At 50.4% G+C, this 26,442-nt stretch overlaps 1 protein-coding gene across 9 annotated transcripts in view; it reads right to left on the bottom strand.

Moving 5' to 3' along the window:
• Positions 1 to 26,442, bottom strand: part of CADM1 (cell adhesion molecule 1) — a 133,091-nt gene that overhangs the window by 95,888 nt on the left and 10,761 nt on the right. Inside the window, exon 1 of one of the 9 annotated variants that reach the window (XM_056509559.1) lies at positions 1,850 to 2,036. The exons of 7 other annotated variants lie outside the window; for them this stretch is intronic. The gene's annotated coding sequence lies outside the window, so the exon portion shown is untranslated. Of the gene's footprint in view, positions 1 to 1,849; positions 2,037 to 26,442 lie in introns of those variants that run through there. One more of the 9 variants, XM_056509561.1, reaches the window with a different exon arrangement.

Genomic DNA, 26,442 nt, shown 5'->3' on the forward strand with positions numbered 1-26,442 from the left:
CTGTGCTCCATCTCCTGCTCCTGTTCCATCTCCTGTTCCTGCTCCTGTTCCTGCTCCTCTCCTGATCCTGCTCCTGTTCCTGTTCTGTTCCTGCCCCTGCTCCTCTCTTGTCCCTGTTCCTGCTCCTGTCCCTGCTCCATCTCCTGCTCCTGTTCCTGCTCCTGTTCTGTTCCTGCCCCTGCTCCATCTCCTGCTCCATCTTCTGCTCCTGTTCCTGCTCCATCTCCTGCTCCTGCCCCTGCTCCTGCTCCATCTCCTGTTCCTGCTCCATCTCCTGTCCCTGTTCCTGCTCCTGTCCCTATCCCTGTCCCTGCTCCTGTTCCTGCCCCTGCTCCTGCTCCTGCCCCTGGCTCCTGCCTAGCACCACCCAGTCTTGCAGCCAGAACCCTCCCCAGCAGCAGAGCCAGGCCCCAGCCGTGTGCAGGAGGTGTCAGTGCCCCCTCCCTGGACAGAGCTGTCCCTGATGTGCTGCAGCTGCAGCCAAGAACAAACCCAGCAGGAGCAGAGAGCCTGCACAGAGCTGCTGCTGCTCCTCTCTGAGCTCACACACCTCTCCAGGCACAGAAGATGCCTCCAGAACAATACTGCTCCTTACAGCCTCTTTTTAAGTCTGTCTCCAGAGGGAAAACTCGTGTTGGTTAAACCCCAACACATGTGAGAAGCCACGACAAAGCAAATAAAGCCGCAGAGCTTTAAGTTGCAGGCAGGACTTTACGGTTTATGGGTCGCAGGGATCTGGAATTACTCATCTCCTCTTGTATTACCAACTGCAAGAGGAAAATGATCCTTAAGCTCTTAAGAAGCCAGAGGACAGGGAAATTGCTGGAGAGAGAAAGGAAGTGCTGAAGCACACGCTCTACAAACCAGTCCAGCCCTGCTTTACTCCCTGCAGGAACAAACAGCAAGGAGATGCTGCTGCTCTGCCTCTGCCCCAGCCCACCGTGTGAAATCCCTCCAGAGGGTTTTCCAGGGCAGCCAAGCCCACCCTGCCCTCGTGGGGCTGCCCTGGGGAGGGGGAGCCAGGCAGCCCCTGCCCAGCGTGTGCCAGAGCTGTGCAGGACACACACACTCCACTCAGCACAGCTCAGGCTGCACAGAGATCTTACTAGTGCTCCAGAGGACTGGATTAAAAATCCATGACACATGCAGAGGATGGCACTTCTGGGTGCAGCTCCAGGGCTGGAGCACCTGCCCAGGGAGGTAACAGAGGAGCAGCAGCAGCTCTCTGTGCAGCCCCTCTGTTTGTGTCACCTTGGTCTGATGCCCAGGAGGTGGCTGAGCTCCAGGTGGTGTCACACAGCAGCAGGGAGTCCTGGGGCAGCTCCCACTGGGGAAATCCTCTGCTGTGGGAAGTGCATTGCAGCAGCCTGGGGTCAGCACAAACGAGCACAAAGCACCAGAAGCTGCAACAGCCACTGCTCAGTACCCAGGTGTGCAGAATCTTCTGCTCCATCTCACTGCCACGACACCCTACCCAGGCAGCATCTCTGTGACAGACAATCAGATCTCTTGTCTACCTTTCCTTTATTAATCCTTGCTTAATCCTCTCTCACATTTTAGCTGCAGCTTTCATTAGGGAAAGTCTGATTTCTGAAAGGCATCAGAAAGCATCAAAAGCATCACCTTGACACCTGTCACTGCAAACACACCTTCCCCAGTGCAGCAGTGCTGCAGCAAACCCTTGTCCCCATCTGACACAGGGCTGAAATCCCAAAAAGACAAACCCCTGCACTCACACAGAGGTGGAGCTGCCAGCCCTGCTGTTTGGAGCACAGTGGAGGGAAGGGGCTGCTCCTGCTCTGCCATGGACAGCTGACAGTGCTGGGGACCAGCCCAGCTGGAGCTTTACCTGGCTCTGGAGCAGAGCTGCTGCTCTCCAGGCTCGGGCTGGGATGGTGCTGACCAGGTCAGTGCCCCCGTTCCTGGCTCATCCCCTGTGCTTTATTTCCGTGCACCTCCCAAGGCCTGGGGCTGTTTTCCCCCTGCTGCTGATCATTCCCAATGCCATCTCCCAGCCCACATTCTCCTCCTTTGCCATCCTGTCGTGAGGTCACGATGCATTTGTGACAAAGCTGCCATGGCAACAGACTGATGACACAAACATAAGCTGAGGATTCTCTGCAGAGCAGGAGGAGCAGGAGATGGGCTGGAGGCTGCTCCTCCAACAGCTCTCTCCAGAGAGAGCTCTGGGAATACAGAACATTACTGGCAAAGTAAATTGCTTTTTGTGAAAGTGCCCTCTTTTTTTGAAGTTCTCCCCCATGCAAAAGTCTCTAAGTCAGAACCTGCCCATTATTTTAATGTGCTGCTCGGTATTTAATAATCTTCTGCCTCAGACACCAGTCTGTTGCCATGGGAATGACAGCAGCACAAATACAGGATTAGGGCTATCAGGCAGGAGAAGCAAAATTATGAATAAGCAGTTATGTTCAATAATTAGCAACTCCATGAAAAAACCCCAAACCATGAATTTAGATGGGTGCATTTATCTCTGTGTTTGAACACAAGCATGAGTTGCTGCCCCAGAACGGGATTCCCACAGCACAGAAGGGTTTTGGGCTAAGTGGGTCCTGCCTGGGAACACAATTTATCTTGCTCCTGCTCCTGTTTTCCCTTCTCCCCCTGTGCAGACTCTGGAGTCTCCCATCCCCACTCCTCTGGGAATTCCAGCTGGGAGATGCAGCCTGGGTGCTCAGGAGGGCATTGCTGGAGCAAGGAACATCTCCTGCACATCCAGACCACGAGCTGCAGCTCACTGCAGCAAATTAAAGCTTTTAAGTCTTTCTTTTCTAAAAAAAAAAAAAAAGGGAAAAGCTTTCTGCTTTAATTGGAATTAGTTACAGCACTGCCGAATAACCGACCTCAAATGACACCTGCAGCAAAGCCCTGTGTCATTTAACCAGAATTTAACCAGAATTCAACCAGAATTTAACCAGATCCACAGGCAAAGACACACTGGGAGCATCTGTGCCCACTGTGAGATGCTTCTGCTGTCCTGCAGGGGAAAAGGAGGATGCTGCCCTCTGCACTCAGAGGTGGTGGCACATCTGGTGACACTCCAGCAGGGAGCTAAGGCTGTCCCACAGGACACTCCCCAAGGTCAAACCTTCCCTTGGCCAAAGCAGTGGGTACCTGAGAGTGGCCAAACCAACTCAGGGAGCCCTGGGGATGGGGATGGGGCTGCTGCTCCCTCCTGCTCATTCCTGCTGGGACTGCCCCCACAAAAGCAGCAGAAACCCAAAGGGAGCTGGTTCCCCTCTGTGGCTTTGCTGGAGAGTCCCAGGTTTGTGTCTGTGCCACAGAAACTCGTGCTCTTGGGGCTGGGAGAGGATCTCCACTCACCAGCCTGCACTTCCCATTCACCTGAGACTCCTCCCTTTTTGCATATCTGCTGCTATTAAAATTCCTCTTCCAGCGTGTAATTCCCTCTACAAGCTTCTCTTGCTTATTAGAGAAGACAAAAAGTATTCTGAGCATCTGATCAGAGAGATCTCATTTTCTCCAGGCACTCCACTGAATTTAATTCTAGATTAAGCATTATTTAAAAAAACAACAAACCACCCCTGCTGCCTCCTACCTCCTCATGCTCCCTTTCAGCACGAGGCTGGAGAACACTCCCAAGCCCAGGAATCCAGCTGTATTTAAAAATTACTCCTTCAACAGTTACACTCCTAAATATACTACAGAAAATCAGAAGCAGAAATCACAAGACAGGAAGGGCTGTTTGGGATTTCCCTGCAGTGTTGTGAGAGGAGCCCTCCTTTCTTCACCCAAACACGAGAATCCCAGAAAATCCCCAAAAGCTGCTGAAGCATTATTTTATAGCCCATCATTTCTGGACTTACAAATGGAGCATCTCCTGGCTGACAGCTGCCTGATCCTCTGTCCGAGCCCCAGCCTCCAAATCCCACCTCCAAACGAGCTCACTTACCTAAGAACAACAGGAAAACACAATTAGCACAACGCAGCAACTTGGAGAGACAACCCTGGACAAAGACAAGTTTCAGTGCAGGGAGGTGTTGACAGCTGCTCCTCCAGTTTCACAAATTCAGAAAAAAACACACAACCAGATGAAGCCTTGGCCAAGTAAAGCCCCTGAAGAGGAGGAGAGGTTAATAAATGCTGAAACAACCTTTGAGGCCTTTTTATTTATACCTACATACACATGAGCACAGGGATTTGAGGAATAATACTTCTCAAATCACTCCTACGATGTCAACACTCCCGAGTATTAACTTGCCCGTGCCTGAAGGAAATGGGTCAATTTTAATTCTTCAAACAATTCTTGGTGGCACAATAACTCATTCTTCAGGCTGCAGATAGTGAGCTGTGCTCTGCTGTGCTGGCTCCCAGGGAAGGGGGGCTGCACCTCCCAAAAAGGGGCCACCAGAGGAGCCTTATCAGAAAAAAGCAACAGAAAAATCCACTCAAGGCCTAAAATAAAGGAATTGGAGTTGTGGGAAGTCTTGATTGCAAAAAAAGAAGAAAAAAAGGAAAAGGAAAGGGAAAGGGAAAGGGAAAGGGAAAGGGAAAGGGAAAGGGAAAGGGAAAGGGAAAAGGAAAAGGAAAGGGAAATAAAAAGAAACCACCTGCCTTTGCTCAGGGACTCCAGACAGGGACAGAGCCCTGGGGATGCACCCAGGGCAGCACTTGGGGACAGCACAGGGACACTCAGTGCCACCCCCGTTACAGAGGCACATCTGACTGCTTGCCAAAAGGACAGTTTTGGCAGGTACCCACAGGTCAGTATTTCTCCTTTTGAGTTTTTATTTTTGTTTTGTTTTTTTGTATTTTTTTTTTTTTAATTTCCTGTGCAGCACCAACTGCGAACGCAGCCAAGTGTCGCAGAGAGGGAAAGCACCCTCTGCCAAGGAGCCCTGTGCACACAGAGATTAACAGGAATTACAAGCCTGGGAAAGAGGTTTCCTCAAATCCAGCCCTCCAAAGACCCCCGTGGCAGGTGGGCCAAGGGAGGAATGCAGGTGGGACAAGTGGAAACGATCCAGATTTACGCTGGGCACAGCAGGATGCTGTCAGCGTGTTCCCATGAGGTTAACACTCCCTCTCTTCCCCTGCTCTGGATTCTGGACACCCAGAGCAGCCCAGCACAGGAGCCCAGCCCACAGCCCAAGCCCTGCACGTGCCCAGGCTGCCCAAAGCCACCCTCACCCCTCAGTTACACACACTCATTACGGGTTTAATTGTGGCGCATTAATATCACCCCAGCCTGCAATTACAGCTTATTCGTGTAAACCTAATCAAGGAAAACCAGCATATTTGCATAAAAGTTGTAATGAAAAGTATAATGATTTCACTAACAAGACGTGGATAAGAACGCGTATCTGTGACAAACACTTTGTGTCAAGGAGAATAGAAAACGATTTTCTTTCCTGAAGATTATTTCAGGCCCATTTAACACAATCTGTACCACTCTGCTGATGTGCAGTATCTTACACACATCAAGTCATATCTCGATAATGTTCCTGACTTCAAATAAAATTTCATTACTATATTTAGTTCTAGGATGGTTGGGAACGGTTGCATTGTTAAAACTTAATAAAAATTGGAATTTGTGGAGTATTAGGCAATGCTCAGTGCCAGTTTTCCTCCTCGTGGTTGGAGCGTGGCAGCAGCTCTGCCCCAGCCCCCCCTGCTGTCGTTTACATCCCAGCTTCATTCTCACCCATAAAACAAGCAATTAAGAGTAAGTACAACTGCTCTGGAGTTCCTGAGGCCAGAGATAAAAATAAATTGGCTTTTATAAATTCACTTTTTGCAGTGGTAAAACGAAAAACAAGCCCTAATTATCAGTAATTTGTTACCCCTAATTTCAGCAGCCAGACTGACGGGCGCGTGCATCCGGATCCTCCCGAGCCCTGATGGGGACAGGCATCCCCTGGGTGACCAAACTGCAGCAGAGGGGCAGGTCTGGGGTATTACTGATCATCCTCTGCTCAGACATGTGGCAACACCCAGCCCATCCCCACACCCACCTTGATTTAACAGCTCGGTGTGAAGTTTAAAGCCCAGGACTCAACACCCTTACTTCAATTTTCCATGGAAACTTCACAGAGATCACTCAGACCTGTTCAGCACCAGGCAAGCACCTTCAATTTCCCATTTCTTAAATGTTATTTCCTCTCCAATTACAACTTCTTGCATCTCATCTCATCTCCTCTGGTCATTACCAAGGTGGCTCCTTAGAAAACCACATCATCAAGGTAAGCAGAGAATTTCCAGAGCGCAGATAAGAGGCAGGGGAATGAGTTTGCTTTTTTGTACACAATTTAGAAACCTACACTGTACAGGCAGCAGCTGTACACAACATCTGGAGCACACTGCCTCAGAGTGCTCCTAGAACAAGGAGGAACCGTGCCAGTCTCTCCAGTACAACCCCTGCGAGTTCAACCAGCTTGATTTGTCTCCTTGACAACGCACAGCATGACTCAGTCAGCGGCTCCCTGGTAATTAAGAATTTCATTTTGAGCAAGAGGTCAAGACAAGGGAGCAGCAGGGCTGTCTGAGATGGGAGGGAAGGGGAAGGGGAAGAGAAAAGGGAAAAGGGAGAAGGGAGAAGGGAGAAGGGAGAAGGGAGAAGGGAGAAGAGAGAAGAGAGAAGAGAGAAGAGAGAAGAGAGAAGAGAGAAGAGAGAAGAGAGAAGAGAGAAGAGAGAAGAGAAGAGAAGAGAAGAGAAGAGAAGAGAAGAGAAGAGAAGAGAAGAGAAGAGAAGAGGTCTGTGGGAGTGCATCTCTCTCCAGTTCAATGTTATCTATTGCTCCACCTGCCACTCTGAACACTGTGGCTCAGCCTGAGCACAACTAGCACAAGCAATGTGGGATCAGGGACAGGAAAGCCATGAGCAACAGCAGAGAGAGAAACCACCCTCCCAAAATCTGCATCTTGGGCCAATGCTCTGCCCCTGTGGTTTTATACAAAACTGGCCACGGGTATTGTGAAAAACCAGCGTGGCACAGCAAGAAGTGCCAGTGCTGATGCTGCAGGAACCTGCAGGAATGCTGGCTATGGCCAGGCCAGCACTGCCTGCCCCTTCTGGCTAGCCAGCACCTCCTGCTCTGGGCCAGATCCCTGCCCTCAGCCCAGGCACGAGTGGCTGTGGTGCCCAGTCCTCCCAGTGCTCCCAGTGCCCCCAGTGCTCCCAGTGCCCCCAGTGCTCCCAGTGCCCCCAGTCCCCCCAGTGCCCCCAGTGCCCCCTCCCCGTCGCCCAGTGCCCCCACGTCTCCCCGTCCCCCCAGTGCCCCCAGTGCTCCCAGTGCCCCCAGTGCCCCCAGTGCTCCCAGTGCCCCAGTGCTCCCAGTCCCCCAGCCCCCCCAGTCCCCCAGTCCCCCCAGTGCCCCCAGTCCCCCAGCCCCCCCAGTCCCCCAGTCCCCCAGTCCCCCCAGTCCCCCAGTGCCCAGCACACCCGCCCTGTGCGATGAAGCGCTCTGCACCATCTGTGCTCCCCTCCTGGCTGCATTTTGCCCGGTACCTATTATGAAACCGTGCATGTAATCTGGCCATCAGTTCATCAAGGGAGGATTTAAACATGACACACCAGTAATTGAACTGCAGGAGGACCTGGCTAATTCGTGGTGGTGATTAAGAGCCACTGCAGACTAGCGAATTTTACAAGCGAGTGAACATGCAATAAAAATCTCGCTCATTTGTTTTGACAAGTGTCACTTCACATTAAAGGTACACTCCACCATGAACTCCAGTCTGGGAGCACAACTCTATTCCCCATGGCCCCTCACTCAGGGCCAGACTCAGCAGAGTGCTCTGTGACTGGGAGAGCTGGGACAGCTGCAGGGCAGGGAGGGACCCAGCACCAAGGGCAGCCTGCCGAGCACCACCTGCAAACACGACACCTTCGTTCCATTTCCCATTTCATTTCCTGCTCTCGTGTCCTTCTGCTGTATTAGGTCAAAACCAGAGTAAAGACTAGCTAAAAATCCTCTGGTGCATGTTACCATTTCCCAGAGAATGAGACCAAGACTGAAACACAACTTTCCAGGGATTTATGAAACTTGCCGGGAGCATTCTGTTGTGTTTCTTAGCTCCAAGTTACTCACACTGAAGTGCTGTAACACTGATGTTCCAGCCCCTGCCTCAACAGCAGAGTCAGACTGAGGGGAGCAAAGCCACCAAAGTCACCTCCAGCACCCAGGAAACACCACAGGAGGTTTGGGGACACCCCAAGGGACACGGGCTGGGGGCCAGGCTGCAGCTCTGCCATCGTGGGGAGTGATCTGGTTTTTATTTACATTTTCATTTACATTTTATTTACATTTATTTGCACTGGAAGTTCCCGTTATGGGGATGCTGGGTTTTCATTTCCCAGTGTGTGTGTGCAGGAAACACCAGTGGAAGCAGTGCCAGCATCTGTGGCCCAGCTGCAGGCTGGGACAGGGCTGTGTGTCCCCCAGGGATGCTCCTGCTCAGCCAAAACCCCAGGATGCAGGATGTAGGAGCACCCATCACGATGCTGGCAGATGGGACAGACAGAACACTGGAGCTGACATGGAAACAGCTCCAACAGCCCCACACCTCTGCATTTCTATTTTTTTTTTTTTTTTTTTTTTAGTTCTAGGAAACTTTCCAGCTCCCAGAAACCAGGCTGCCCCAAATTGCACCTGTCAGTGCACACCCCCGAGGGTACAGGGCTGTTCACAGGCTCACTGGGAAGAGCCACAAAGCAGCAGTTGAGCCCTCACACTGAAAATCTCTCCTCAAACAGCGAGAGGAGCTTCAAAAAGCCAACTCAGTTTCCACCGAAAAGAAGCTCATTCTCTGCTCCTGCCTGAACAAATTGTACAGCTTTCCATCAGGCACTTTCATACCCGTGTACTCAACAACTTCAGAGATCGTTTAAAAAGAAATATGTTACAGGAGCCCTGCCAACCACAAAAAGGTCTTGTGACTCAAAAAGATCAAATCTGAGAGGAAAAAAAATACTTAAACATTTTTACACAAACCATTTGAAGTCAAAAGTTCAAAAATTAGTATTTTTACATGCCTGCTCACAGGCAGATGCCCTGAGGTTATTTTCTCAGCCTCTCTATCTCCAGCTATCTCCTTGTAACACTCTGCCTTCCGTGCCGTCTGCATCCAGGCAATTAACTTCAAAATTCTGCCACGGGCGCGGGCTGCTTTGAAATAAACAGGGAGATCTTCCAGCAGCAGCCACGCTGAGCTGGTGGCAGAAGATGAGTTCCCCAAGAGGCTCTGAGTGAAACATCCTCACTGCACAGCCCTGGGCAGCTGGCACAGAGCATCCTCCCTGGGCTCTGCCCCCCTCACCCTGCTGGTCTGCACCCCACATGGGACTGGGAACTGCACCCACAGCATGGCAGAGACTGGAAACTGCACCCACAGCATGGCAGAGACTGGAAACTGCACCTATAGCATAGCAGAGACTGGGAAACTGCACCCACAGCATGGCAGAGACTGGGAAACTGCACCTATAGCATGGCAGAGACTGGAAACTGCACCCACAGCATGGCAGAGACTGGGAACTGCACCTATAGCATGGCAGAGACTGGGAAACTGCACCTACAGCATGGCAGAGACTGGGAAACTGCACCCACATGTCAGAGACTGGGAAACTGCACCCACAGCATGGCATAGACTGGAAACTGCACCCACAGCATGGCAGAGACTGGAAACTGCACCCACAGCATGGCAGAGACTGGGAAACTGCACCCACAGCATGGCAGAGACTGGGAAACTGCACCTATAGCATGGCAGAGACTGGAAACTGCACCTATAGCATGTCAGAGACTGGGAACTGCACCCACAGCATGGCAGAGACTGGAAACTGCACCCACAGCATGGCAGAGACTGGGAAACTGCACCCACATGTCAGAGACTGGGAAACTGCACCCACAGCATGGCAGGGACTGGAAACTGCACCCACAGCATGGCAGAGACTGGGAACTGCACCCACAGCATGGCAGGGACTGGGAACTGCACCCACAGCATGGCAGAGACTGGAAACTGCACCCACAGCATGGCAGAGACTGGAAACTGCACCCACAGCATGGCAGAGACTGGAAACTGCACCCACAGCATGGCAGAGACTGGGAAACTGCACCCACAGCATGGCAGAGACTGGAAACTGCACCCACAGCATGGCAGAGACTGGGAAACTGCACCTATAGCATGGCAGAGACTGGGAAACTGCACCCACAGCATGGCAGAGACTGGGAAAGGAGCCTGGCTTTGCTCAAGGCCCGTGGAAGCTCCCAGGATGAGGGGCAGTGTTGCTATATGCAGAGAACAATGAATAATAGCAATAATGACTTCTTAGGCAAAAGAAGCATTTTATTGAAAAACTGAACCATATTTATAGAGTGGTTCACAAACTTTAAATGGGACAGTAGTTCACTGGACAACAGGAGAAAACATCTCCTCTCATGTACATCATGAACTGTCTCTTAGTCAACACCAGGTGCTAATTTTTGTTTATTAGTTCCTTTCTATTTACAAGAAAGCTATCATCCTGGGAAAGGCCCAGGCCAGAGCTGAGAAACTGTCTCAGCCTGGGAAAATCCTCCCAGCCTGAGAAAAAGAACTCAGGACCTGAGAAAAGGCCTGGCTAAAATCTGTCTGGGCCTTCAGTGGTGCCCGCAGTGCAGGACAGCTCCATCAGTGTGGAGAGGGACACGCTGTGAGCTGGGCAGCAGCTGCCCCAGGACAGACAGAGAAAATGCTGACACAGAGAGCCCAGAGCACACACAGGACACCATCCCAGAGAGCTCCAGGTGAGGCTGGAAGCTCCCACAGAGAGCTCTTCCCAAAGACAGGAATTTCCCTGCAGCAGGAGTGATGGACACGGCACACCAGCAGCTCCACCATCAACCCCTGCAGCACCACTCACCCACTGTACAGCTCACAGTGCAAGGTTCAGTGCTGCTGTAATTGTGATGGTGCAGGCTCAGCAACGGCTGCACTGCCCAGTCTGAAATGGATTAAAGCTCATGGTCACACAGCAGCGCTGCTGGAGGGGCTCCAGGCTCTGTATTCCACAAGTTCCTGTGCCACAGCTTCACCTTGCTGCCTTCCACCCAGCTCACCCCAGCAGCCAGCAAACCCCTGCACAGCTGCTTTCTGATGCACTAAGCTCTGGCACACCACCAGTCCTTTTGGGTTTCTCTTTCCAAGGATATCCTGGAGAATCCCTCCCCGGGAAAGGCACAAGCTCAGCCCAGCAGGGAAGGCGAGTGGTAAAAGGTAAGGAGGGATGAGGCTGAAAATCCTGCATGCTCCTCACAACAAGTTCCTTGGTCACACTCCAGAGCTGAAGCTGATACCCTTTCTATCCCAAATCCCAGGCTGCCCTATTTTGCATCCTATGTTTATACGGCGCATGGCAACGCTAAGTCTCACAAAATATCCCAAATTGCTTTCGAAGGGGTGGATGAAAAGAGAGGCGGCCACCAACAGGCTTAAGCCTGAGATCTGCCAGAAAAAAATAAAAAAAAAAGGATTAACCTTCTTTACTGGTAATTTAAGAATATCAGTAATTGACAAAAAAAAAAAAAAAAATAAAATCACATTTTCAGCCTCTAAAGCAGGAAGAATAAAAATGTGCTGCTTTTACAGCATTTCTGTTGCTCGGTCCAGCAAGTGCTGCCTCTCAGGCACAGTGTGCAGTGGGGATCAACAGCTGGTTCTGAATGAACCTTCCAGAGAGCTTCAGCTCCCTCCAGCAGCAGTGGGTGGGAGGCGTGGGAGGCATCCATCTGTCCATGTGTCCATCTGTCCATGTGTCCGTGTGTTGGGCTGATGAGGCCAGAAATGTGAATTCTGTCCCATCTATAGAAGCCGGGTGGGGCAGTGACCCTGATCTCCTGGCACACATTATCTGCTCATGGGCCATCTTTAAACCAGCTGGGCAATCATCTTTATCTTCCCACAGCCCATCCTCCCTCCAGGAGATATCTCCTGTTAATGGCCACTGAGTCCCAGGGCATGACTGATAAAATTCCATCATCCCACTGGGAGATGCTCCAGCCAGGGGAGGAGCCAAGCCTTTCCTACCCAGATAAAAACTGACATTTTGGACACCAAGGCACCTTCTTTCCACTGGATCCCAGAGGAAAACCAGACCTTTCCACATCATCCCTGGAGCTCCAGAGGAAACTGCACCTTCTCCAGGAGCACTGCTCCAGCTGAACCACATCTGCCCCTGCAGGAGGATGCAGCCACCATTGAATGGGACTGTGCCAACACCCTGACTGACTGACGGGTGTCAGCTTGGATTCTGACTCTGGCAGGGTTGGGATTGTTCTGTGTAATACTGCATTGCTATTTTAATTTTCCTAGTGAAGAACTGTTATTCCTAATTCCCCTATCTTTGCCTGAGAGTCCCTTAATTTCAAAATGATAATAATTTGGGGGAAGGGGGTTTACATTCTCCATTCCAAAGAGAAGCTGCTGCCTTTACTGGCAGACACCTGTCCCCAAACCAGGACAGTCCGTGTATGATGCTCTGTCTCACTCCGGGCTCCCCATGAATTCCACACCCCCAGGCTGCCACAGGAGCTCTCAGGGTGCTGCACAGACACTGGGAAGCAGCAGGGTCATCCCTGCCATGCTGCCTGCTCTGCCCCAGCTCCCCCGGCCGGGTGCAGTGATTAATCACCGCTGCCTCCCCGGCTGACACACCGAGGTGGGGAAACGACATCCTAAATGAGCAGAGCTGATTACCTGGGAAAGCAATTCTTCAAGATAGCACAGCTAACTAATAGCTCCATCTGCTACAAAAACACATTCCTGAGCCCCAGAGTGGCGCAGGGTACAGCCAACGATCTCGTCGCAGCTGCCAGGTTTGGGATTGTTTGTCACCGAGTGCCGCAAAAACGTGGCCAGCTCCTCGTCCTTCCTCTCCCTGTCTCCTCCAAGAGCAGGGAATCTCAGTCAGAGGGTCCATGGGGAGTTGTGACAGGGATGCTGAAGGTGAGATCTGGACTGTAAAAACAACCTGATATTGTCATTAAACGCTCTGCCAGAACCATCCCCTTTTTTTATCTTTCTGATTCCAAGCAGGAATCAGTGATCCCCCATCCCCAAGAAGGGCTTCAGCCACGGCTGAAGGGTGGGAATTTATCGAGGTTCACCAGTTCCCACCATTTACATTTCAACAGGGAAACACTGGTTAACCCACATTTCAACAAGGAAACTTTCCAAACCCCAGGTGATGCCTGTGCCCAGCACTGCCAGCAAACAGCAGACCTTGGTCCCACTGGAGCACTCTGAAATGCAAATTTGCCCCAGGAATGCAACTCCTGTCAATTTTTATATTTTTTAAGTATGTGGACACTTCATTTGCACCACTGCTGCAAAGGAGGCAATTCAGAGCGATGCCCACTCTCAGTGGCACTTTCAGTGTCACACAAACAATCAGCTGTTCAGGATTTGCTCAAATCTTTCTGCAGATTTTTCCCTAAGATCCTAATATTGGGGTTCCCCCTCTTGCTGTTCTCAGCCCCTCCTGAAATCACAGCTTTAGGAACATTCAAATAAAGCTGGAGCTCTAACAAAGAGTTATTGGGAAACTCCACTGCCTGTAATCTCCATCCATCCATCTTCTTTCCCTACCCAAAGCTCTCCAGAAAAGCTTTGCCACGAATGAAGCTACACTTGGAGGTTTGCTGATGCAGGCAGGCACAGCAAGCCTGGATTTTTTTATTTACAGATCTATTTTTTTTTAATTTACTGGATTTTTTTCTTTGCAGACCAAACCCCCTAGGAGAGACAGCTGCCCCTGCTGGGAGAGTTGGTTGGGTTTTGATGGCTTCTGACATTTTAACTCCAAACCTTGCTCTCCTTGGCTCCTCAGCACATCCATCTCCCTGAGAGCCCTGCCACACTCCCATCATGTGTCAGCAAAAGCCAGGAGCTCTAAATCAGGACCATTTGAGTGATTTGCTGGCTGTGGTTTATTTATCACATTTGTGAAATAAGTAAATTACCATGGTATCCAGTGGAATGATAGAAGTTCAATCACTTAAGAAATTAGCCCATCAAACAGAGAACCACACGACCCTGATCTCGGGTTTGCAACCTGATTTAATAACCTGGTTGTGCTGGTTGCTCCCATTCAAATCAGAACTGAAGGGTTATTCACTTCTGTAATTAATACAAGAAAACAGCAAAGGCAAAAGCATTCTCCTAAAAATTACTTAGTTTTACCTAAACATATCTGTTGTGTTTCCCTCTGCCTTGGAAGGAGGGAGAAAAATGCCTCAGGAGCACAGATTTCATAATTTCATTCAAAAGTCACCACTCATGTGTTGTGCTGTTGACAGCTAATTAAGTTCTCCCAAGGTAAAATAAATGCAATGTTTTAAAGCTGCTTCCTTGCTTTAAAAAAATCTTGACTGATATTTCACTCACTTATTATTAATCAAGGAAACACAATGAAATAGGGAATTTGAATTTGCTTCAGCCAGAATCCCAGCACCTTCTCCATCCTGTAAGTAGGTCACTAATCAGGTCTGGGTTTAATTTTGCTCACTTCTGTTCCTTGGCACTGACAAGGATCACGCTGGACACAAGTCCTGACTCGGCAGCTTCGGTGATTAGACAAGAAACTCCATCCTGCTTTGTAAGGGCAAAAGATGGGGGAAGCTGAGCAAAGGAGATGGAAACACTGAGATACAGCACCCACAGCTGCAGGGCTGCTCAGCCCTTCCCTGGGTGCCTTTGGGACAGAGCCCTGGGTTTGTGATGCTGCTGGGTTTGTGCTCCCCTTGGATTTGTGCTGCCCTTGGGTTTGTTCTGCTCTTGGGTTTAGATTTCTCCTTGGGTTTGTGCTTGCACACACAGCAGTGGGACAGCCCTTGGAGCTGCCCCCAGCACACTGCAGCTCCCTGAAAGCCACAGCAAAGCAAGTCCTGCTCCTGAGGATGCTGCAGCACAGACTCCCCTGTTCTCTGCCCCACACTGACCCAGAGCAGCCCTGCTGTCCCTGAACTAAACCAAACCCACGATTCCAGCACACAAACCAGCCAAAACCACTGCACACCTCAGAGCATCACTCCCCAGCTGTGTCTGCTGGGCTGGTTTGAAAAGCAGCGAGGAGAGAACTCTGCAGCCACATCCTGCTGTGAGAGCTTGGGTGTCACCCCCACACCCTGACTGCAGCAGGGAGCCCTCTCCTCATCCCTGGAGATGCTATCCCAGCAGTAAAGGCTCTCTCCTCATCCCTGGAGATGACACCCCAGCAGTAAAGGCTCTCTCCTCATCCCTGGAGATGACACCCCAGCAGTAAAGGCTCTCTCCTCATCCCTGGAGATGACACCCCAGCAGTAAAGGCTCTCTCCTCATCCCTGGAGATGACACCCCAGCAGTAAAGGCTCTCTCCTCATCCCTGGAGATGACACCCCAGCAGTAAAGGCTCTCTCCTCATCCCTGGAAATGACACCCCAGCAGCAGTGGCTCACCCCACCCATGGCAGCAGCCCCAGCTGAGCTCAGCTGAGCTGGGATCGATGGCTCTGCAGCCCCTAAAGCACCCCAAGGACAAGCCCAGTGGGTTTTGGGGTCACTGCTGCTCCTGCCTGTCCCCCAGGGACCAGTGGGACCCAAGGCAAGCACACCTGGGGTGAAGTGGAGATGCCCTGCAGAAAAACCAAGGTGTGGCACCTCAGGGCCACCAGGGCAGCCCCTGCCCCTCCCTGCCCAAACTCACCCCTCACACTGCCTGGGCCCGAGGGTGAACCCAGGCAAGGGAAGGAATCAAGCCAGCCTCGCCAGGGTGCTGCACTGCAAAACCTCCTGCAAACAAAAATAAACCTGTTTGCTTTGCCAAAGCCGAGGAACTTGGTGTCCTGCTCGTGGCAAGTTATTCCAAGCTGGTTTTCACAGGAGGCTGCCAGGGAGAAGGGGAGGTTTGTGGGCTGCACCGGGGGGGTTTGGGTGCTGCTGCAAGTGATTGGGCTGCAGGTTGTTTTTGAAGTTCTCTGATTTGCTCAGATTTCCCCTGAAGTGACCTACAAAAGCAAAGGGGAAGGGAAGAACTTGTGCTTATTTTCTTTAGTTTACTGCTGTCAGAGACACCTTAAAAGCTGTCGGGAGATATTTCTCCTCTCGTTTTATTCCTCCGTGCTGTAAATTCAGGTCAGGCCTGCATTTGAAGATTATCAAAAGGCAAACTGGAGAAACTGTCTCCTCTGAAGAGGGGCTGTGTTTGATGTCCTGGGGCTGTTCTGGGAGGGTCCCAGCTGAGCTGAAGAGCAGGATGCAGAGATGTGACCAGCTCAGAGTGGGGACAGAGCCCAGCAGGGACTGGCAGCACCCACTGCAGCCTGGGGCTGCTCAGAGGGTCAGGAACACAGACTGTTCACCCTGGGAATGCCACAGGACACCAGTCCTGGCAGGGTTTGGCACTCCCAGAACAAATCCCAGCAGCCTCCCACCGAAATCAAGGTGCACCAGGGTAAATCAAGCAGGCAGTGAGGACACAACCCACTCAACCACCAAAAACAGCACAGAGCTGGAAGGCAGAGAGCTCTGGTGCCAGAGCTGTGCCTCTCCAAGCCCTGGCTGCAGGAATCTCCAGCTCCACAGCCAGCAATCTCAGCTGTGTCTGCTCAATGATGGGCAGAGGACACTCCAGGCTGCCTTGCATGTTTTCTCCTGTGTGCTGGGCACACAGGATGAGGGAATTCTTTACCCTGAAAATACTCAATTATTTTAATAGGATTACATTGGAGATTGACAATATTTAGAACAGTCCCTGGAATTTATTAGCCTGCCAGCACTCCAGATAAGTAATTTGAATGCAAAGATCTCTTAAACTTAAGTAACTAACTGGCAAACAGCCAATTCCCACCCTCCATGGTTTTAGGCACAACACTAAGTTTTGGAAATGAACTCAGCAGTGAAACTCCTCTGTCAGTCTCACATCCCAAACCTTCCTCACAGATCTCTCCTAATGATGTTTGTGCCTTGATTACAAACACAAGGGCAGAGGAGCTAAACCCCAGAGACTAACCCTCCTCTTTAAACATCTCACATGGAGAGCAAACCAAGCCATAAATCCATGGAACGTGGAGTCCAAAACCACCCAGATGAACGTGGATCCTCTTCTGCACAGGAACACAGGACACCAGACCTGGCACTGGCACATCCCCATCCCTGTGAAGCCCCAGAAGAATTTCAGGCTGTAAGGAGGTGGGAATGCCCCTGCTGCAATCTCAGGGACAGGATGGAGTCACACACCTGGGCAGGGCTGCAATTCACACCTCTGCCTCACTGGGCCCCAGCACAGCGCTGGGGGATGCAGATGTGCTGCAGATGTGCTGCAGATGTGCTGCAGATGTGCTGCAGATGTGGCTGGGGTCAGAGCTCTGGGCTCTGCCCCAGCCCAGCACCAGCCTCACTGCCTTCCCTGGCTGCAGAAACAGCACAGCTTATTTACCAAGGGGGAGGGAATTAATAAGAGAGTCATAACTGCTATTTACATAAAGCTTGACACACTCAAAGCCCTGTGCAAACATGAATCCTTAACAGCCCTCCGAGGAAGGGCAGAGTTATCCTCTCTCCACATCCAGGAAATCTCTGGCAGCAGCTCTGGCTGCCCCAGCCCTGCTCCTGCACCTGCCCAGGTGTGCTGCTCCCCTGGGCCCCCCAGGGACACCCCATAAACAAGGAAACCCCCTGGACATCACATCCCCCTCCCTGAAATGAGCCACACATGGAACTGCTGCTGCTGCCAGCTCCAGGGGCAAAGGACAGGTTATGAAAGCCATGGACACCAAAAAGTCAACTGAGGAGGAAACAAAAGGGCACCTGGGGTAAAAGCACAGAAAAATCCATCAGCAGGGTTCAGCTCCTCCTTTTTCCTTTCCTTTCCTTTCCTTTCCTTTCCTTTCCTTTCCTTTCCTTTCCTTTCCTTTCCTTTCCTTTCCTTTCCTTTCCTTTCCTTTCCTTTCCTTTCCTTTCCTTTCCTTTCCTTTCCTTTCCTTTCCTTTCCTTTCCTTTCCTTTCCTTTCCTTTCCTTTCCTTTCCTTTCCTTTCCTTTCCTTTCCTTTCCTTATTCCCTGCCCAAGCCCCCTCCAGCAGAGAGCTGTCTCAGCAGAGCTGCACCCTCCCTGCCAGCTCCCTCTGAGCCCTTTGCTGAGCTTTTCCCCCTTTTCCCCTCAAATTCACCTTCCTGGCACCTCAGGCTGTGAGACACAGCTGGGACAGGGGGAAGCAGGCTCCCCTTCCAAAGGCACACTGCTGAAAAGGCAATTTAATGCTGGCTTTGTGTTCAAGCTGGGGGAACCAAACAGAGGAGAGGGAACATGTACAGGCATTATCCTGCTGGCCAGCCACCAAAAAGGTAATTAAAAACCTCCCCCCAAACAGGTGGGTCAACAAAACCCAGCATCAGTTCCTGGGATTGCCAAGCAGAGGTGTGTGAGCACAGGAGCCATCCCAGGGATGTGAAAATACATTTCTGTGCCCTGACAGAACAGCCCTGGGCCCACTGGAGCCTCCAGAGGATGAAGGGGCTGGGTGGGGCAGGGAGGCACAGCCAGGGGTGCTGGGGATGCTGCAAGGCTCAGCTGAGATCCCAGAGCCCCAGGGCACTGCACAGCCTGGAACTGGGGCAGCAGGGGAGACAGAGCCCCCCATGGTCCTGTCTGGGGTCAGAGGAGCCTCTCAGCATCCCTGGGTCATGTTTGGGTCCTGTTTGGGGAGCAGAAGAGCCACAGAACTTCCCTGGGTGCTCTCTGGGTCCTGTTTGTGGTCAGAGGATCCCCCCAGGCTCCCTGGGTCCTGTCTGGATCCTGTTTGGGGTCAGAGGATCCCCCAGAGGACACTCCAGGAGGGTTCTGTCCCAGAGCCAGGGGAAAGCAGGACCAGGCTGGGCTGGGCTCAGCACCATGCCAGGGAGCAGCAGCAGCCCAGCCCAGCCCAGCCCTGGGGATTTACACACAGGCAGGGCCATTCCAGCCCTGCCTGGGAAGGAAGAGCTCCATTAAAAGATTGCTTTTAGTAGGAAATTCCACCGGAGATACATCTTCTCTTGTCAAGGGCAACAAATTGCCCACGAAATTTCAGACCTCTGCAGTAAACATCCTAAAAACACAGACTTGCAGCAAATCACATTATCCTGAACGGGGTTTGCTGGGTTCTGCTCCAGAGCAGGTGAGCCTGGCCCCAGGAATCTGCACCTGCCAAAATCCCTGAGCAACTCCACAGCACACAGCAAGGAAGTTTGAATGTAATAGTTGTAAAACTTAGAGACACAAAAATGCCAGGACTGATAAGCACATGCAAAAGCTGCCAGGAATGATCCCCTGCAAATAGAGGACTTTCAAATCTAAATTAGGAATTATCTGAGAGTTCTGATCCTATCTCAGAAATAAAGATAATCTCTTTCAGACACCTTTCCATGATCTTGGGTGCTCGCACCAGGAAGAATTTAATGGTTTGAGATGCATTTTTTAAACTGTATTCTGCTCCCAAAACAAGTCCCAGGAAAGCTGAAATTGTGTGTTCACACGGAGCAGGAATTCTGTCCCTTAGCACAATTCAGAAATCCTGCAGGAATTCACATGGAACAAGAATTCTGTCCCTTAGCACAATTCAGAAATCCTGCAGGAATTGACATGGAGCAGGAATTCTGTCCCTTTGAACAATTCAGAAATCCTGCAGGAATTCACATGGAACAGGAATTCTGTCCCTTTGAACAATTCAGAAATCCTGCAGGAATTCACATGGAACAGGAATTCTGTCCCTTTGAACAATTCAGAAATCCTGCAGGAATTGACAGGGAGCAGGAATTCTGTCCCTTTGAACAATTCAGAAATCCTGCAGGAATTGACAGGGAGCAGGAATTCTGTCCCTTTGCACAATTCAGAAATCCTGCAGGAATTGACAGGGAGCAGGAATTCTGTCCCTTTGAACAATTCAGAAATCCTGCAGGAATTGACAGGGAGCAGGAATTCTGTCCCTTAGCACAGGGGTGAGGACACTGCACCCCTCACTCTGTTTGAAATCACAGCAATATAATAAGTTGTGGGGATTCACAAGGCTGTGGATTCACCCATCCCTGCCCTGACTGCAGCCAGCAAAGCTCCAAACAGTCCCAGGCACGAGCTTATGAAAAATACTGCATAGAAATGCACATACATTAAGGCTACAGACCACTGGGTACCTGCCAAAAATGATGGAATACAGCACAGTTTACTTATTTCTTCTTAATGGCTCCAACATTCCACCTGAAAAATGGGTCCTGGAGCTACATAATTGGGGATAAAAATTAAGCAGCAGTTGCCATTTGTCAGCAGGCAGGCTGATGGCACACATCACTCACAGAGCACACAGAGCACACCTGGGCAGGGCCCCTGGGGCTGGGAGCCAAGGGGTGCAGAGCCAGCACCTGCAGCACAGCCCCAAAGCACAGCCCAGGAAAGCAGTTCATTGAGCAGTGCTGGATCTGTGTCCTGCCTCCCTCTCCTGACACCACTGGAACTGTTTGGGTCACAGGCTCCTGCCTGGCCATGAGTCTTCTCAGAAGGCATCACAACTGGGTCTCAGATTTAATGTCATTTCATGGTCTTGCTGTGACACAGAGTCAGGAATGGCTTGGGCTGGAAGGGACCTTAAAGACCACCCTGTTCCAAACTCCTGCCATGGGCAGGGACACCTTCCACTGGACCAGGCTGCTCCAAGCCCTGCCTAACCTGGGTCTTGAACATTTCCAGGGATGTCCAACCTCTCACCTTTCTTCTCTTGTGGTCAATGGGGCAGAATTTTTAAACAAGAACAAGTTCCTCCACACACCACTCTCACACCAACACCAGCAGCATCCTTAAATTCTCACTGCAGCAAGCACAGGGCAGCAGAAAGGTTCCCTGCTCAGAGGTTATCCCCCTACCCACACGGGGCTAGGAAACTCCTCCTGCACCTTCTTTCCCTCCCTGACCTCATGGCAACGCCAGAAAATAAAAAGAATCTATTTTTTTTTCCTGCCAAATCAATTCCCAAGGCCAGCCCAACATCCTCAGCAGCGATGGGAGCCTTTCATTCCCACTCCTTCAGCCCAGCTCTGAGTAAGACCTGCCACAAAGGAAGACAGTTTAACACCCTTTAATATGTAAACAAGTTTTTCAGGAAACTGGAGCAAACAGAGAGGAAGAAAAACAGGTTTTATTTACAGATTTCCTGACGCTCTGAAGGCACATTTTCATTTCAGTCCCAGACAAACAGCTCTCCGCTGGGAAGTTCCGCCTTCATCTCCTCATTCACTCCTGCCCGTCCTCTCAAAGGAGGCAGGCAAGGATTGAGAGCCTCACGCTCCTTCCCAATCACAAAGCAGCCCAAAATAAACACGAGAAGGCTCTGAACCAGTAAATATCCTTAAGTACTTGACACCCAGTTCCCTGGGAGAACTGCACAGATTGCACATTCACAGAATGCCGGGATTCTTCACACATTTTCCAGGCCATGTTTCCAGAATTTACACAGTTTCTTCCAAAATATTGTGCAACATATTACACCAGCAGAATATGCAACTGCTTGGCTGGACACACAAAATTGGCTTGTTTTCTCTTTTTAATGTCTTTCAGGTGATGTTTCCATACATGATTTTCTCAGCCAAACCAACAATACAATAAAACCAATTCCTTAGAGCTCAAACCAACATCCACTCTGCACCGACTGCCAACCCTAAGAAATTTCTTCTAGGACAGTACTGGAAGTGAGTGCAGTAATTTGATTCTTTCAAATTCAAGTATCAGAGATCTCCAGCCTCAGAGGGAAAATCCTATATGGGATGCACACCTGTATGTGTGCACACAGAGCTGCGTGTCCCTGCCCTGGCTGCTCACCTGGAACCCCCAGACCAGGTGAGGTGCCCAGCACCGCCAGCCACGCCACCAGCGCTGTCATGACCACAGAGCTATTCTGGTTTTATGCACAGACTTTACTACCACCTTATAAAAGGAGGATTTCCAGAAGGCAAATGGACCGACGTCTCGAAATAGAGTGTTTACATTAACGCTTGGCAAGCAGAGCCTGCAAACAGAGATGAATAGAGATAAGCTATAAAAACACCACGGACGTTCCCTCGCTGCAGCAGGAGCCTGCAGTCCCACGGAGGGGCTGTGCCAAGTGTTACACACAGCATCTCTGTGTGTGACAGCTCCAGCCTGGCCCCTCCGCCAGCAGAGCCGCCGCAATTCTGGAACGCTCCATTACAGAGCAGCCTGGAGCTGGGGATGCCCAAACCCACCCTCCCTCCATCCGTGCAGCCATTAAAAACCGGGGAAGGACAACAAATGCTGCCTGAGAGGCACGAGGGATGCGGGGATGAGGGCGGAAAAACAAACCTTTGTGCACCTTTCTGCTGCTGATGGAGAACAAGCAGGCGCCAGAGCCCCGCAGATGGAATCACTGCCTGCTAATTAAACGTGTCTGTGCTCCACACTCACAGCCACAGAAAACGAGCCAGCTCCTCCTGGCTGAGGCACAGCAGGATCACCTTGGACCCCACTGCCATGAGAGCAGAGCGGGGGAAATTCAGCCCCAAGCGCTGACTCCACCTTCCAGAATTTCACACTCCTGAAAACTCCTAACAGCCCTGATTACACCGGGGTTTGGTGGTTTTAATGCAACAAGTTTTGTTTTCAGAGCTTCTAATATCACCTGACATCCGGGAAGAATCCTTCTCGCGCTGGATTTTCGTCTGACACAACACAGCAAAGATCCCTAATTCAGTTAATCGCTCATCACATAAACAAAGAAACCTCTTGAGAGCCAGAGAGCAACACGCACATGTATTTGCAATGCATAAGAGGATATTTTTTTTTTAATGGTAACAATGCAATCTATTCAGTATGAAGAGTCTGGGAGGCCAATTAAATACTTTGGGTTCCATAATTATAATTGCGGTAATGAATAAGAAGGAGCATTACAGCTTGCACAATGCAGTTCCTCCTCAAGTCAATGATTCAGTTCTTGTCTGCTTTCAACTAACCTTTTGTGTCTCTTCATATCAGATCTTGCAGATTACTTTGAGTAGAATAAAAATATCCCCAAATATCCCAGGTAATGTGACACAGTTGGCATCCCTTGATTATGCCTACACACAGCCTACAGAAGGGATTATGCACTAAATGGATAACACTCATTTTGATTAATTTTAGACATTAGTGAAAATTCAGCGAGGCTCCAGCTCCCATCTGAATGCCCCTGGCAAGCCTTTGGTGACAGGGGAAAGCTGAAACTTGATTGCCTGGGGGTTTTTGAGGTTTTCTCCCCCTTTGGAAGAGCTTTTCCTCATCATCCCTCGCCTGGAAAGCAGCTTTGCTAAAGGACTCTGCTCCCTCATTTTCTTCCCACAGCAGCTTTATTCCACCATGTGTCTGCAGAGATCAGCCTCGGGAAATTGAGGACTCACTCCCAGGAAAGTTAACCCCAAACTGCTCCATTTCCACTCAGAGAAGTAAGAAACAGGGGTTGGTTGGTAGGGTTGGATGGCTTGGGTATTTTGCCAAACATTATTGGGGCTCTCCCAATCCTGATGCCCTCTGTACTTGGCTGGATTTTGAGAATCAATCAAATTTTAAAAATCCCTGAACTTCTGAGCATTTCCAAATACATGAGACAGGGGATTTTTCCCACAGAATTATCTCATTTGGTAGAAGCTTCCCCATCATCTCTCACACAAACAAAGCCTGAAGGACAAGGGTTAATGCTGGGCTGCAGCTGCACAAGCACCAACTGCTCCCTTTGACTCCAGGGAATGAAAACCAGAGATTGGAGCAAACCCAGCTCTATGAATTCAAAACTTCAGACACTGCCTGCAAGACAGCAAAGCAACATCCCTCACAGATGCACAGAGGAAGGGAAAAGTTAATTTTATTGATGGAAGACCCAAAAGAAGGCAGATCCTAATCTGGGGGAGAGAAAAATCTCCTGCTGTGTACAATAAATGGGAGCTGGAGCAGCAGACACTGCAGGGATTTATTACCTGAGGAGACACCAGGAGCCACCTCCCCTCTGGGGTTAAAGCTGGGCTGTCAGTGCTCACCAGGAGCTGCTCTGAGATCTGAGCACAGGGCATTCTGCTCAGCTAGCACCATGAGAATCAGCCCCTGGGGAACCTTCTGAAGCAGTGCCTGCCTCCAGAACCTCCCTGGGCACCTGCCCACCTGGGCTCACCTTCAGCCCTCCCCAATTTACTGCTCTTTGGGATTCTCCAGACAAAATCTGATCCAAAAAGTCAACCCTGGCCGGGCTGAGGGCTGCCCAGAGGCCAAAAGGAGCACTCCAAGATCACTAATTACCCACTCACAACTCACAGGAGCTGTCACTGGGGCTGGAGAGGCTCAGTAAGAGCCCCTGCAATTATCCCAGAGCTGCAGAGTCCAGCACGAGCTGACATCTCCTGTTGACTGAATTAGAGCAGCTCCTAATGAGCCTCGCCTCAAAATCATTTTACATCCATTTGCTCGTGTCAGCATCAATGCATTCAGCATTATCCACCAATTAGTAAACCGGAAAACACTCTTTAGATAATCTAAAACCTCGCTAAAATATTCAACGTGTCATTCATTTACTACAAACTGCCCTATAAAAACAAATTACTGGAACCAGCTGTCACAAAGCAACAAGTGTCTCAGGACAAAGTTGTTTCTAAAACCAAGGGCTTTCCAGGACAAATATTTGGGGTTTTTTTCACTCAAAAGAAGCAAAACCCCTCAGTTTTCCCTAAGTTTTGCAGGTGCAGGAAGGGAGGTTTGGAGGGTGGCTGTTTGTTTGTTGTCTTTTTTTTTTTTAATCTCTTGAGTGTGGCAGAGCAGTAAATCTTGCATTATGCTCTGAAGACTGTCAGGTTTGAGGTTCATTTTGGTCTCAGATTAGACTCCTGAAGCAATGAATCTTCCATCACAGAGACCATTACCAACCCAGTTTTCCTTCATTTTGCACTGCTTCATCCCTGATTGTGTTATCAAACTCGCCTCCAACCACCCCAGCCAGGAGGGGCTCAGCAGATCCACAGGTTCCCCTGCACCAGGGGAGGTTTGGGCTGGATTTTGGCAAAATTCCTTCCCTTAAAGGCTTGTCCAGCCCTGCCTAGAGGGGCTCAGCACCCCTGGAGGGATTTAAATCCGTGTGGATGTGGCACTTGGGGACATGGTTTAGTGCTGGGTTAATGGTTGGACTCGATGATCTTACAGGGCTTTTCCAACCTAAACCATTCCCTGCTTCTGAATTACCATATGCAAATCGTGATCATTAAAAGGCATTTATAAAAATCAAGTAAAACAGCCCATGAATATTGAAAAACGTTTAAGTGTTAAGTTAAACGACAATTTTCAAAACACACCAAGGAAATCTGACCGTAACCAACCAGTCCCATGAAATACCATATCTATCATCAACTTTTTAATTACCAATTGATCAACATGTAGACAGCGTAATAGCTTACAGCTTTTAATTACTGAACTATCAAAATTCCAACCAAAAAAGGAACCTCCAGAGATGAAACTGTAATGCTTGATTATTCACTGCTACATAATGAATGATTTGTTTTTAAACAAGATGTCAAGTTCCTCATGTAATCCATCTGGATGTGTGACTCTGCAAAGCTCACACTGCCCATACTAAGTACTTTGGGGCTCCTCTTCTCCCTTCCCTGCTGACCCCCCCAGAAAAGGGTTTTTGGGGATTTTCCCCCCTTAAGGCAAAACACTCCTGAACCAAGGGGCTGACAGAAAATCCAATGCCAGGGCTGGCTGTGGATGCAGACAGAAGGGACAGGTAACAGAGGCTCCTTCCAGCTCTCCTGGGCTCCCCAAAACAAGGAACACATCCCGGGAGGGTGGGCACAGCCAGGCTGCTGTCATCCCTGTGCTGGAGGGTCTGGGATGCAGCTCCCAAGGTCTCCTCCCACTGCGAGGATTTAAGTGTTGGCATTACACACTGAGTACATCAGGGGTGGGGAGAGGATTTTATCCCTGCCCTAAATTCAGCCCTGAGCTGAACATCACATCCACAAATCCCCTCTGCTCACAGCACAGCTGCCCTCCTCTCCTCCCGTGTTTTATCCCAATAACCAGAGCTCCAAACCAAACCCCACAAATCTCCCTTTCTGGGGGCAAGCACAGCATCCAGGGGTTTTCAGGACCATGATCAAGACTGCAGAGCCCTCCTCAATCCTCACCCCCCTGGAGAGGATTCTGCCAAATCCAGGCTCTCTGCGTTCAGAGGGGAGACATTTCCCAGGAACGCCCGTTTGCTCCCGAGCAGGGATGTAAAATAAGATTGTTAAACAAGGGTGGTTCAGGCAGGGCCCATCAGTCAATTAAAAACAAACCCAGCAGCAGACAGGACGTTTGTGGCAGTGACAGCATCCCTGTGCACGGCCCTGCAGATGCTCCCTGCGCACACCAGCCCCGAGTGCTCGCTGCATCTGTTCCCACAGAAACGGCAACAA

This window comes from Oenanthe melanoleuca, chromosome 24 (genome assembly GCF_029582105.1).
Source record: "Oenanthe melanoleuca isolate GR-GAL-2019-014 chromosome 24, OMel1.0, whole genome shotgun sequence".
Taxonomy (NCBI): domain Eukaryota; kingdom Metazoa; phylum Chordata; class Aves; order Passeriformes; family Muscicapidae; genus Oenanthe; species Oenanthe melanoleuca.